This window comes from Ambystoma mexicanum, chromosome 2p, assembly GCF_040938575.1.
Source record: "Ambystoma mexicanum isolate Mex_15411 chromosome 2p, UKY_AmexF1_1, whole genome shotgun sequence".
NCBI classification, from domain to species: Eukaryota; Metazoa; Chordata; class Amphibia; order Caudata; family Ambystomatidae; genus Ambystoma; species Ambystoma mexicanum.
The window spans coordinates 1,201,850,266-1,201,865,540 of record NC_090923.1 but is presented as its reverse complement, the minus strand read 5'-3'; the positions used below and the strand labels follow the sequence as shown (position 1 = coordinate 1,201,865,540).

At 45.3% G+C, this 15,275-nt stretch overlaps 1 protein-coding gene and 1 long non-coding RNA gene across 5 annotated transcripts in view; one reads left to right on the top strand and one right to left on the bottom strand.

The window, feature by feature from the left end:
• LOC138567334 (uncharacterized) overlaps window positions 1–15,275 on the bottom strand; it is a 154,924-nt gene that overhangs the window by 7,735 nt on the left and 131,914 nt on the right. For all 4 annotated transcript variants that reach the window (XR_011302174.1, XR_011302171.1, XR_011302172.1 and 1 more), the window contains one exon: window positions 4,312–4,501. This is a non-coding gene — a long non-coding RNA (uncharacterized lncRNA). The remainder of the gene's footprint in view (window positions 1–4,311; window positions 4,502–15,275) is intronic.
• Window positions 1–15,275, top strand: part of LOC138567333 (blue-sensitive opsin-like) — a 198,066-nt gene that overhangs the window by 164,838 nt on the left and 17,953 nt on the right. The window lies entirely within an intron of this gene.

Genomic DNA, 15,275 nt, shown 5'->3' with positions numbered 1-15,275 from the left:
AAAAACATGCGTTGCACATCTAGACACATGGATGATGGTAGACGGATTAAAGGTCAACCCAACCAAAACAGAACTTATTCTTTGCAGTGTGCTCCCTCAAACACCACCTCAATTCCTTGGCACTGAAGAGATGGGGTCACGCCAATACCATCTGCCTCGGTAAGGAACCTTGGAACCACAATGGACCGTAGCCTCATATTTGAACCATGGGTGAGTCATTGGGCCTCACTGCCGCCACATTTCCTAACATTTCCGGTGCCCACGAATGACCAATTACCGAGTCATTACGGCCCTGCCGAACCCGGTAATTGCCCATTCGCGGGTGCCGGAATGGAATGCTCCCCATTCCCAGTGGGAATGGGGAGGTCGGATGCACCGGCCCATTCAGAATGGTGCCGGTGCATCCAACATGCTTTGCTCGCGGGTGCCGTTCCTCCCGCCAGGTCAGACCTGGTGGGAGAAAAGGCACCCACGAGCAGAACTCGTAGTTTGCCGGTCCGGTAACTACGGTACCGGCAAGCTTACCGGTACCGTAGTTACCGGACCGGCAAACTTATAATGTGGCCCATTGTCAAAAGCTGCTTTTTCCAACGCAGCACTCTTCCACGCACCATACTTTACCTATTTTTATCCACAGAACCATGGCTGTGATATCACTAGTACGAACAAGACTGTGCTACACAAACGGCCGATGTCTCAGACAGCCTGATTACCTCATGGAAAAACTACAACGAGTGCAAAACATGCTAGCCACCTTTCTCCTAAGGTTGACATAGTTTAAACACATCACTACCGCACTTTGTATGCTCTACTGGCTCGGCACTCTGTCAAGAAAAGAATACATTTCAAAACACGCTGCATTGTCCACCACACTCACCATGGAGAGGGCCTAGCTTCTTTCACAAGTACATTGTAGCGTTACACCCCCTTGACGCGAAGGTCCAGTACCACACCTCCGGTCCTGGATCATAACTTCAACATGAAAGTGAAGGAGGATCCTCATTCTCACTACTGGCCACCAAACTATGGAACTCCTCACCTAAGTATCTTCCCATGGAAGTGAACCACCAGCTCAGGACGCAGCTTTTCAAATAACTTAATTGAATAAACATCAAGGAACCCAGACTGATACACATATGTCACAGTGGGTGGAAACTAAAGGGTACAACATTTCCATAGGGGCAATGTATGATCATTCCCTTATTGAATGTAAGCCAAATTACCATTCCAGGACTGCAATTATTATTATCTTTTTTAACTGTCCCTTACTGGGGATTCAAACCTGAGCACTGCTGATAACAAGCCAGTGTAACATGTCACTGCGCTATCCTGTATGTCTGGATTGGTGTTGTTTATTTCAATCAATTGCTTGGGACATAAAACACATTCCCAAGCAGCCAAAGAGCCCAGCTTGGCAGTGATCTGCTAATGAATTGCTGTAGGTGCAGCAGTGTTTGCAGGTCGTGGTGTGTCTGGCTATAGACATGGGCATGTCCCTTAAGAGGTGGAAGGGGAGGGTGCATGAAGCCGCATGCTGTGGGGGACATTGTCACACTAATGGTAGTCATTTAAATGCTATCGCGTAAAAGAAAACGAATGACAAAAAAGCGAGGCCAAAACCACCAAATATTTGTAATCGAATGTTTGCAGGATTTTCACACTTATTTCGAAATAAATAGATGGGGTATTAATTAAGCTGGGGGGATTTGGGCGGGGGCTGTGAGGAGTCTTCCCTTGCATTTAACTATGAAAAAAGTATAAAAAAACGAAAACACATTTTCGAAATCCGATTTAAAAGACAGTGTTTTCAGCCTCTGTTTTTTTTAGGTATTATAACATAGATCCCATTTAAATGCATTTTCTTGCGCTGTGTTTTCTTCAGTCTTACTAGAGCTGTTGCAAAATGCAGCGTTGCAGGGTGAAGTGGACGAAAGGAAGAACCTGGTATGGGGAATGATGGGGGGGTGACAGTGAGTATGGGGGGGGGGTGGGAAGGGGCCGCAAAAAACTGGTGGGGACACAGGAACATAGTTCCACTACTTTGTTTTTTACACTTCGACTACTGCTCATACACCAAAGAAATACAGCTTTTTATGTCTGGCCTCTTTTTGGAGCCATATGCGTAGGTCACCAAATATAACAATCTTCCATGGAGACTGGTCTGCAGTGCCACCTGCCCATCATCTCCCCGGGCTCTCAACATCTTCCCACCCGCACACCTGAGGAAGTCTCTGAGCACCGATACCACCCATCCATGCCATCTTTCTCCTCCCTCACCAACTCCTCACTTCTAAAATCTTCAATGTTACACCACGTTCCTTTCCCATCAGCCAGCCCACAAGACCCCACTCTACTGCACCCACTGCTAGGCTCTCAACACTGGGATCCCCGTCCCCTTACAGCTAGCTAGTGCCTTAAGTGGCACTGCAAAATGACGACCCCGGCTCAATGGGCTACAGGCACCCCCACCAGGCACCATATTGTAGAGATCAGCACCCTCTCCCCAATTGGGGGGAGGGTGCTGATCTCAGGATTTATTTTCTATAGGCTTGCCTGGCAGGGGACAGCGCTTCGCCTATTCAGCCTTAATGGTGGCGCTGCCCCTCGCCAGCTGGGGACGGGATAGCATCACCATTAAGGCTGAAAGGGTGAGGCCACTGGAAGCTGAGGACTTTTTCCTAAAGACTGAAAGTCCTGCGAACGTGCAGGAGTTTCAGTATTTAGAAAACAAGGCCTCTGCTTCCAGCGGCCTCACGTTTTCTCCATAATGGTGGCGCCGGCCCACGTGCGTCTCTTGCTCAAAGGGATGCCTCGCAGGTGCAGCGCCACCATTATGGCTGATTTTGTTCTGAAGCCTGAAGCTCTCGCACACCAGCGAGAGCTTCAGGCTTTAGAAAAAAATCATTGTCATTTAGTGGCTGGGGCTGCCAGGAGAGATTAGTGAGCCCCGGCAGGGCCCCACCTCAAAACGAGATTTGAAGCCTGCTGGGGCTCGGCCCCAGCTGGCCCCGGCCCACTTAAAGCCCTGCGGCTAACATACCGCAGTGTAATTACCCCCCAACACTAAACACACTAGAATCCTACCGTCACACAGGTAACAGATTCTTGCAACCCGCACTCATTAGCAGCACGGTTCTTTCCACCTGCCTTCCCTAATATCCCGCTAAGAAGCCATCACACTCTTTCTTTTACAGATTCAAATGCAGCCAGACCAACATTATTGGCAGAAGGCCACTATGTAAGACCACTTACCGTACATGTAACCACTTACCATACCGTACATGTGCAGACTCACAATGTTGGTGCAAAAGGGGCACAGTAAGAGGAATTGATTTGCCGAAAGTCACACAGTTTTAGTTAAGTGGTGATGCTGGGATTTGATGCTAGCCTCCAATTTAGGCCATGATCACACATACCTGTTCAGCTCTGGTTGGTAAAAATATTTAATAAACCAAATATATAGATCCTTATCAAAATAGGTCAAGCGCATGATTGTACCCATATATTCCCATTCTGAATGAAAGTATACAAGTAAAAGAATACAAAGAAATAGATTAGACTGTTTAAAAAAGGGGGCAGGAGATTCTTTTTTTTTACTCTCTTTATCTGTCTTGAGATTTCAGTACCCAACAGGAGCTGTGTGGGGGGCTTTCAGAGGCTAAATCCCCCATCAGTTCTTATCACGCAAACCTTAAGGCTAATGTAGGGAGACTTGCTGACATTCACCCCTGCAAAGAGCTTCCCTTTAAATGTGTATAGCTGTGTTAAGCCATTTGCTAGGCCCAAAGGCCAGGTGCTGGGGAGAGGTTTTCGGGGCACAGTCATTGCTCTGTAGGTGAGCGGGGTAAGGGGGTTGCGAGGCCCCCGAGAGAACAAGGCTCTGGGCAGCCACACAGACAGCCCATTCCTTGTGCTGGCCCTGTCATAGTGAATCTTGAGCCTGACGCTTAACACAGGAGATGCACTGCTGTCTTCCAGACATCAGAAGCATCTATGGAGCGGGGTCGCCAAGCATGTGACCGTATGGTGGAAAGTAAATAAAATGGAAACTTAACTTCGCACAGCCCACTCTATAACGGGCCGCGGGCGACACTTCCCTTCCGCCTGCGATAACACTTTCCGTTTTGGGATTAAAGGCAGATGCTAAAATAGAAGAGGACACCCTGAGTGATCTGAAGGTTTTACATTTTATGCAATTCGGGCTTGTGGCCCTGGGAGAGCGTTGTTTTTATCCCAGCCTCGGCACATGACCAGAAACCGTATTATTCTGGACAAATGGCTTTATCTCCCTGTGCCTAAATGTAAATATACCTATTGTAAATATGTTGAAAAGCAATTGTCCCCATTAATTTTCCATCGCATGCAGTGATCAGGTTTCGCTGGGGCCGTAAAGCCATGCTTTTCTGTGTCCAGCACAGCATGCTGTGGGTGCTTCTGCTGCAGTATTCTCCAGAGAGCGCTCGCCCACTCCATGAAACGGGTCCCGGCCTGCAACAAACAGCTGAAGAAACAAAAATGCAAGGTTTTAATGATGGTATTTTACAGAAGCTGAACAATGATAGCACTATACACCCTGTCATATTTTGTGAGTTGGTGCATTCAGAACTATGGTTTAATGATGCTCATATCTACTACTGATGAAAGAACAGTTCCTGCTTCCTGCCGTTAGATGGCGCTGCTCCTCCATAGTTAGTTTGCAAAACCCTAGATGTGTGGTTTCATCTATCTGAACATAGGACTCATGGGGCCTCATTACGAGTCTAGCGGTAACGTGCTACCGGCGGGTTGCCACCAGACTCGTAACAGCATTTCCGGTGCCTGAGATCCCGGTGCCACCAGGAAAAGTCCTAGCAGCCCGGGATATCAGGCAGCAGAAAGTGTAAGTCCCCATTCGCATGGAGTCCAATAGGATTGTGAATGTTAGCAATGCCACACTTAGCTAGAATTGTGAACATTAGCATATGCCAGACCCAGACAGGATTGTGAATGCCAGCAATGCCGCACTTGGTTAGAATTGTGAACATTAGCCTACACCAGACCCAGAAAGGATTGTGAATGTCAGCAATGGCGCACTTGGTTAGAATTGTGAACATTAGCCTACACCAGACACAGAGAGGATTGTGAATGTCAGCAATGGCGCACTTGGTTAGAATTGTGAACATTAGCCTGCCCAGACCCATACTAGATTGTACATGTGTGCAATGCCGCACTTAGATTTGTAAACATTTTCCTGTGTCTCCTCTTGATAGGATTGTGAATGTTAGCAATGCCACACCTAGTTAGACTTGTAAACAGTAGCCTACGTTACTTCTTGATAGGATTGTGAATGCTATCAATGCCACACAATTAGATTTGTGAACATTAGACTGCGCCAGATCCTAACAGAATTGTGAACGTTAGCCTGAGTCGCTTCTAGATAGAAATGCAAATGTTAGCATGTCCCACACTTGGGTGGAGATTTGAACATTAGCCTAAATCGCATCTGGATAGAAATGCGAATGTAAATGTTAACATTTGTATCAGTGTGTACCCTGCTTTCCTGTTCCCCATGCTGTTGCTATATATCCGTATCCCCCTCCTGTCGCTGTAAGACCAGCCCCCTGTCTCTACGTGTCCGTGTGTCACTCCGTCCCCTGCCATCCTGTTCAAGTGCCTTGTCTCGGGCACTTTAAAAATAACCATCATATCACATCACTACGCTTACTCTCTACTATACACAATCATTCAACTAGAACACAGCTATACCCTTGATTAATTCCACATATGAATACGACCCCATGAACACCTCATCACCGTAATAAAACGCAGCTAACCGAGCACATTCCGGGCCTAGTTGCTCACATATGCATCCTTCAGGCCTAACGCAGCAGAGCCCAGTCTGGGTGTCCACCCACCAGTCTGCACACATACAACTGATATCTCCAGCACCACACCTAACGCTAGAATGCAGCTACCACCCGGCAATTACATCAGCTGCACACATATCTGGTGTACCCATGCACCCTACTACACTATCTCTCTCTACTTACCAGAACTACGGTTCCTGAGGGTGTTCAACCTACCAGCACTTTGAGGTCATACCAATGATATATAGAGCGCTAGATAAATGGCAAGTAACGTAACATAACCGCCACACTTGTAATGAGGCCCATTGCTTAAGGAAAATAGCCAGAAATGAATATGAACAAATAAAAGAAAGACTACAACATAGCAATAAAACAGCACAAGAAAAGCAGAGAGAAGTTAAGAATAAAGGAAGGACAGGTGATAAGGGAAGAACATAAGGATACAGAAAAAGTATATACACTACATGTACACAAATAGGACTGTTCTCACATAGAAACAAGAGCGGATGTACTGTACGTAAGCTTAACAGAAATACCAACGTATGTGCAAGTAGGGCTTTAAGTCGGCCAGGGCTAGCCATGATGAAGCCTCGACAGTCTACAACAAGTGCCTCTGAAACAGGGAGCTGTCGGAGCTCCCTAACGTCCCCTATTAGCCGTTCAGGTTGCTACAAGCCAAGGCATTTTTTTAGTGCTCTTTGAATATGAAGCCTCTCCTGAATATGGCAGAAATCATATTGGCCCTATATGATTGCTCACTTATGTGTGAGAGCTTCAGGCTATAGAAAAACAGGCCTTGGTTTGCAACAGTGTTGACTGTTGAGTACGGATGGGGGCCATCTCTCGCCTCTCTTTCTTTTACCTAATGGTGGTGCCGACCCTCGACAGGTGTCCTTTTAACTAAAGAGATGCAGCGATCATCACCCTCTCAATTAAAGAGGTGCCATGATCATCACACTCTCATGGGTGAGGGGGACATGATCGCTGCCTCTCGTTAGTTGAAGGGATGCCTGGCAATGGTCAGTGCCACAACTAAGTAACAAAAATGGTGCTGGCCCTTACCTAAGTCACCTGCTGCCTGTTGGGCCATGCCCTCTTTAGGCCACGTCCCTTGTCAGAGCCGCCCCTCGTTTTCACATCCTACTTATAGTACTGTGTGAGACATATAAGGCAACCCGAAACGCACTTAAGAAGGCTGTTGAAGTATGTTAAACAAACTCTTACCTGAACGAAGCATGTAAGATGATGACTGCTTCCCATCAAATCTGATTTTTTATCTATTGTATGTTCTTTTGTGATCAAAACAGCCTTGTTCCTCAAGTATAAATACATGCATTAATACATAAATCTACTGGGCTTTGTCAGAAATGACACTACCTTCCCCCCTCCTCTCCTCCCTCCTTCGCTGGAGGAAGCTGTGAGTGACTCCCCAAAGTGCTGCTCGTTGACTCCATCCCAGCAGTTATCCTGGGGTGCTCCAGACAGAGCATACTTTTGAAAGATGCTCACTTCCGGTGTTAGAAGGGGAAGGCTCAATGGTCCTCATTAGGACTCTGGCAGTAGCCGTGCCGGTAAATACTGGCACGGCTGCTGCCTGAGTCATTTATTTAAAAAAAATCCCCATTCCCATCGAGTCCCATTGGACTCAATGGGAATGGGGAGGACGGAGGCACCGGCACTGTGTGCAACAGTACCGGTGCATCCGTCAAGGTCTGCTGGTGGGTGCCGTTCCGCCCCCCAGGTCGGTACCGTTGTTTCCGGACCGACAAACCCGTAATGAGGCCCAATGTTTCTTACATGCTCTAAAAAAACACACAATCTAAGCAGGAAAAGGCTTCCAGTTCCCCTGGCCAAAGTTTTGAAAACCTTTGGTAAATGGCAAGAGCAGTGCCAGCCCTAGTGGCGGCAGTGCCGCGGTAGTGAAAGATATATGTGGTCCCAACGGCACGTTCCTGATCAATGCCCGGGATGGCCATTTTTTTTTAAATGCCTGTTCCCGCTCAGTGCGGGGAGTAATCACTGGAATAGGGTGCCGATGAGAAAGCATGAGCACCCCATTCTAATAAAAAAACGCCTGCTGCCGTGCCGGAGCAGGGAGGTCATCACCTCAATAGGGTGCCGATGTGAAAGTATCAGCACCCTATTGTTATTAAATGCCTCCCGCTCCCGCACTGGAAAGCCCGGCGCCAGCACAAGAGCGGGGGGTATTTAATTTCAATACAGTGCCTGCCACACCTTCTCCCGCCATGCCAGCTTGGGGGAGCCCTTGAAAGACTCCCGTGAGGTGGTGTGGCAGGGGGCTAATGGTGCCCCGGCGGTCGCCTGGGTGGCCCTGCCCGAAGGATGGCCCTGTGCAAGAGATTAGGCATAGAAAAGTCAGGGTGTGTTTGCGCATGTGGACTGAAGGGAACTGGGTCTCTTGCTCCACTGCCAAGGAATAGCAATCGCCTCCTGCTCGTACATAGATGATCGACTCTGCTTAAAGAGAGACAGCGTCAACTGATAGCCGACACATGCAGGTCGACCACACACATTTCACATGACATACATATAACAGTCTTCCTCCATTAGGAAGATTCGAATCGTATTGAGCGGTAGGATTACATTGCTATAAATCAAAAAGTGAACGAATATATATTGAGATCAGCCTCAGGCAAAATATACTTTCCAGCTCCTGAATGTCCCTGAAGGATTGAAAAGCAATAAACAACTTGTTAATTACACTTCAGAAGGAATATAATACGTACGTGAAAGAGTTGTAGAAGGGGACATATAATGGGGACATACATTTTCCATAGTGCTGCTTGCTGATTCAGCAATTCACAACCCTGGAATAACGGTTCTATGAGAAAATACCTCATTTGAAACGTCTCAAGAGAAAAAGACTGATTTACAATGCCCGATTTTCTGTTGATCATAAAGCACTGTAAAGGTGTTTTTCACCTGAGACCTTTAAATTGCGTTTTAAAAAAAAGTTTTTAAAATATTCGGGGGTTTGACAGCCCGAGTCCCCGATGGTGCTTTTTAAAAAGATCTTTTCCCGTGGAACGGGAATAACATGGTTTAAAGCTGCAGTGTTTCATATGATGGTCAGTTCTGGCAAGAAAGCCATGCTTTAGTTGTACCAGCATGTTAGAACAGCCTTTCCAATCGAGTCACGGCGTTGTCATTTGTGAATGAGATTGGCATGTTGACTGTTGAAAGACTTTGGTGAAATCTGGGGCTGTGGCAGAAGACATGCACACTTTCAGTAATAAACCACAGTTTTCTGTCACTGAAAAGGTGTTGTTGTTACAAAACTGCTTCATATTTCCGTGAACAATTTGCTAGTTTGTCTACTAATAGCATGACCAGATTTTTTTTAAACGGGCCGGCCATAGACATAGAAGTAGGACTACAGTAAACACAAACAGGACTCGAGAAAACGGTACTTCTATGTCGCTGGCCTGGTGGGGGGAGGAGTAGGGGTGTTCCAGGTACACTCCTCTCCTTGGAGGAGAGTGACCAGGACGGGGAAGGGGAAGGAAATTAGGGTGTGTAAAGCCTTCAAGATCAGGAAAATTCGACCGTGCAGGATTTCTGAAGCGGTTCCCGGCAAAAACCGGGACCACAGCCATCTGCCCATCCAATCCCCGGATGGGGTTCATTAATTTAAAAAACTCTCGGGACCCTGGGACAGAGGGCGATTTACCCACACCGTCCCGGGAAAACCGTGACGTCTGGCCACCCTATCTACTAATCACAAACATCCGTGTTTAATAACATGCTCTTTATATCAATCCAATTTCACTTTTCATATTATTCCACTTTATGTCGGGCATTTTGTTTAAACGGCCATCCTGTGGCGACCAACTGTACCTTTTCTATGATAAGTGAGAATGATCTATCGGATTGAAATGCCACCCACGGCAGGACGGTCGCTTTATAAGCCATGACAAACAAAAGACACAACATGCACACTTTCAGTGATAACCCACACAATTTGCTGTTACTTAAAATGTGTTTGTTTTCGATGGAACAGCTTCATATTTCCATAAAGCAATGTGTTGGTCTACCAATCACATACATCAACGCAGAGTGTAACGCACATTATAGCAATACAACTTCACTTTTCGTATTATTTAGATTTATGTCAAACATTTTGCTCAAATGGACACCAGATGACAACCAATTATACCTTTTGTAAGATAAATTAGAATGGTTGATCAGATGCAAATGACGAACACGAAATGACGATCAATTTACAAGTCAATGCTTTAATGAGAAACAAAAGTCACTGATCTTCATTTTACAGTTATGCTTTTTGGAACAAAAAATGCCCCAGCCAACCTTCAGAAGATGGTGAACAAGATGCTATCTAAATTACATTGAGTTATTCAGCCGCCCATGGAAAGACCATCGATTCCATCGGACGCAGGTGGCGCAGACCACAAAGAATGCTGTCTTGACTTTCAAGGCATCCAAGTGCCAGACAGTGCAGGGTACTGGTAGTTACTCAGGGCAAAGGCAATACTACTTAGGTAAGAAACAGCCTCTGCAGGCAAAAGTGCAAGTGGTGCCGGATTGGGACATTACTGCCACTCAGACCGGGTGAGGGATTTCCTTGGCCACACTGAGCGTTGCCTGCCTTTCATCAAGAAGTATGTGGTCATTAGTCTTTCATTGAACTCCCTGCCATCGAAAAAGATGCCAAACAAAGTAAATCTGACCTCTGCCCACCACGCAGATTTTCAGGGTTTGAAAGATGGCTTGTGCAGGGTGACAGTTCTAAAGATCCGAGCCTGTGGACAGGAAGTCATAATCCGGACTGACACCTGTGAATTTGCAACTGAAATCGTTTCAGTGCAGCTGAATTCAGAAGGGGTAGAGCAATCCATCACCTACATTGGCAGATGGCTGACAAGAAGAGATAGGAACTGGACCACAATTGAGAAAGACGTGTTTGCCGTGGTGTGGGCTGCAGGCAAGTTGAAACCTTACACTTTTACAGTCCAGATGGATCAAGTGCCTCATTTGTGGTTAAAGGGCATGAAAAGGGAGCATCCAACTTCATTGCACGGGCCCTATCTTTACAGGTATGGTTCTAGCACACATGTTCAAAATACTTTAAATCAAACAAAGCGAGAAAAAAAACACCACATGAAATCAATCAATATTCATTGTTCCAAAACATTGAATTAATCCTAACAATTCATTTAATTATGTCTAAATGGCATAAGACTCTATGTTTCCATTGTATTACTAAAACACAATTAGTACTGAGGAATATATGTAATGACTTATCATATCATGACTGAGCAAACACATGAAAAATACAAAATCTTAAAACACACCATATTGAAAAATGGTGCCATGAGTTTAAATACTTTATAAACAATTAATCCATACTTAAGATGAACAGACATTCATCACAGAACATATTCTTCTTGTTGCCACAAATGTGGCATGGGGCACAACTCGTTTTATATATAAGTTGACCTCCACTGTGGCTGCTAAGGTCATTATGCAGATTCTGCAATTTCAGGTAAATTAGCTTTGACCAAAAAACTTTCTTTGCAACCAATGTGACTGCTAATGCCACCATACAGCTTCTTCTGTTTCACATAAATTAGCTTTTCGAACAGATGTTTCTTTGTATCAGTGCTAACAGACAACACTGTTTACAATGCCAGGTAGTGGCAATTATTTTAAATCACTGCCTCTTATTTTACATCCATCACTTTATCGCAATGAATTAGTTTCGATGATATCCGCCCTCCATACTTAGGCTCTTCTTCTTCAGGGCATGTTTGCTTCAAAAGAGAAAACATCAAACAACATCTAAGTATAATTAAGGGTATCAGGTAATAATGTCCCCAGACAAAATGTACCCATACATAATGTTCCCGAGAAAAGCCATTGGCAACATTATATATGGTGATGGGTTGCAGGGATGTCCCCTGCACCCATTAAAATGTAATAACGTCTCCACAAAAAACTGCAACTTTTTTGCCAGGGGACATTTTTGCAGGGACATTATTACATGGAACCTAATGAGCATGGTATGTGACTCAATTACACAGTGACCAAACATGTATTTGTGGAAATAAAGAATATAGTGGGAGATCACCTTCTATCCGACTGTGCAGTCACCCGCAGGGGTAATGGGTCCGCTGTTGTGAATGCTTACTAGCTGCCCAATCCTCCACGCTGGTGTTACGACCAACCTCGTCGCTTAGTTTTGCCCTAGCTTTGCCACACTCCTTGATTCTTCTCAGAAAGTGAGACACATTAGCTTATGTCACCGGTGAGTGAGCAAAACCTTTAGCATCCAAAGATAATGTCTGTGTAACTGCTAGTGCCAGCATGCATGCAGATGTTGCATCAAGGCGCCTGCAGGTGTTTCAGTTTCAGTTTCAGTAGTAAGAAGATAGAAGAACACAGAAGTGCAACAGCATATTTAGAACATTTAAGAAGAAGCAAGGTTGGGTTACAGAAGAGGGACTTGGGCCCTCAGTATGAGGTATGAGGTCAAGAAAAAGCGCTGAGTGGGATCTTGATGGAGCCTGCTTTCAAGTTAGATGTTTGGGGGTTTCTGGGTGGCGATAGGATAGATCCTTCAGTGCACTTTCAGTCCAACTGATAGACTCGTGGGTTGCCATGTGTGGGGGCATAATAGTGTTTCAGGAGCACTCCCTCTGCTTTCAGCATAGTACCTTGGGATAACACATGTTCAGTCAGAATAGTACTTTCGGACACCCTATGTGGTGTCAAGATAGGGTTTTGGGGTGCACTGCATGGTGTCTGAATAGACCCCAGGGGTACGTCTTTGTGTCAGGATAGAGATGTGATATCATAGCAGCATGGAGCGTTACCGCCGCATTTAAGGGCTACCGCCCAACTCGTGATGAGGCCGAATGTCTGTTAACAATACTATGTTCATTGTTCTGGTCACCTCCTTATAAAACGGCCTCACTTTCGAACATTCCCAGCATGGGCGTAATTTTAGGGGGGGGGACGTGGGTGTTTGTCCCCCCCAACTTTCATGGCACACCATTCTGTCGCCATTCATTTGGCTGGGGCACCTTTTCATCAGATGTCATGTCCCCCCCAACATTTTCAGCAAATTTACTCCACTGATTCCTAGATCATGTGGTCGAAAGAGCCCTCCCTATGGCCACAGCCACAGCATTCGTTTGTATCACTTTTTAAGATTCCTCTTTAAAAATCTTATCGACCATTCTCATTTAATTATAGAAAAGGTATATTGTTTAAACGGCGCCACCTTTTAACCAAAATGATTGACAGAGGTAGGTATAATGTAAAAAGTGAAATTGGATGGATTTAATCTGTGTGAGATTGTACACACTGCCCCAGATTTCACCAAAGTCTTTCAAAAGGCAACGTGCACATCTCATTCAACAGTGAGAAGTCCGCGACTTCCATCACCAGAACGGGGCTAGATTGGAAAAGCTGTTCTAACATGCTGGGGCAACTAAAGTATGACTTACCTGCCAAAACTGACCCTCATTTGAAACAGTGCGGATTTAAACCATGTTATTCCCGCACTGTGACTTGCTGAAACACAAAGCAGCACTGTGGGAAGTGTATGTGTCCACCCCTTTCGCGTACACTATTGAAAATTATTGCTTGTCAGTCATTCAGTTGTATGAGCCATAACGTTGGGAAGCTCGTAAGTATATGTTCCCTTAGGATAGGGCTAATGTCATTAGCCCTGATAGAGAGACATGCATGACACCAATTTACTGTTCAACATTGTCAACTGAGAGTCAAGAGATACAGATCCACCACAAACATGCATTTCAAAGCACATACATAATTGATATTGAATCTTTAACAAGCAGCCCAAAACATTTAAAACGTTTTACAATATATATATATATATATATTTACTTTTTTAACGTATATAACAATGTAATCTTACTACCCTATATGCTGTATGCTTTGAATCTTACTAATGGAGGAAGAGTGTTGTGTGTGTGTGTGTGTCATGTGGAATGTACTTGTGGGGTCGATGTGTATGTGTTGGATATCAGTTGACACTGTCTAAATCTATGTAGAGTCATGCATTTATGGGCGAGCAGGAGACAATTGCTATCACTTGACAGGCAGTCCAGCAAGAGACCCAGTTTCTAAACTGATAGTGCTCTTCTGGGGTCGGGGGCAAATGCTGACATCTCTTTTGCTCTGTCATTAAAGCCAACCTGCCAGATCCCTGGCATGAGGTCAAAGATATACATGTACTTGACAGCACCCAAATCAATGTGTTTATCTGCTCTGGGTCTACAGTGAACATCTCTCTTTGCCACAGACGTGAGCCCTCCATAGTCCACACCAAAGCTGACTTGAGTTTTACAATTGCTGGACGTCTTCGGTACCAGCACCACTGGCTAGCCCATGGGATATCGGATGACTCAATCACCCCCAGGGTCAACATCTTGGAGGCTTTCTCCTTCATGCTTTTCCTCACCTTCTCAGACTTGCAGTCTTGTGTGACAATGTCATGGACACTTCAGTCTGTGCAACCTGGAGTCAGCGAAAAAAACCTTGCAAATTGGTCTACCAGTCGCTGACAGTCATGCAGTTACTGTTTTGTCAGGTCAGAGGAGATCTGTATGCCTTTAAAGAATGAATGGCGACTTCTGCATGCAGCAAAACTGGGAGAGTATCAGTTTCCTCCTCAGACTCATCGCCTGTCACCAGATCCAGGACTAAGTCATCCCTGCTGTAATGCGGTTTCAGTTGGTTGACGTGAAAGACTCTATGTACTCGCCTAGCAGCCTTTGATTCAATGACATATTTAACCTCATTGACGTTTTGTAGAACATTCTAGGGTCCAGTTCACTTATCCTGATGTCCACTAGACTTGTCAGGTTCCAACACTGAGACAAACCGGCCTGGAGTGAACTCTGTCACAGTTGCTTTTTGGTCATGCAAGTGCTTAATCAGTTTCTGACTAGCCTTCAAATTGTTCTCAGACTGCTGCATGTATTGGTCCATTTTGGACCTGACCCCAGCACATTATCCACTTTGTTATGTGTAGGACATCTAACCTTCTCGCAACAGAGTTAGGAGATCCCTTACAGGGTAACCAAAAATAACTTAAAAAAGGGCTGTACTCTACTCCATTCCGTGGCACCTATCGCTAGGTGAACAGGAGGCATGACAGGTGAATATTCCACTTTCTCCTCAGATGCTCTTCCAAGCCACTTATCATGGATTTTGTTGTCTTGTTAAATCTCTACATAAGCCCGTTGATTTGGGGATGGAAAGATGTACAGAGCCTACTCTTCACTCCACACTCCTACGATATTGCCTTCATATATGCAGATATGAAGTGGGTTCCCCTGTCAGAAATGACTTCTTTGAGAAACTCACGCAAAACAATATCCTAACAGCACAGGTGCTTAAATGCTTCTCAAATGGGCT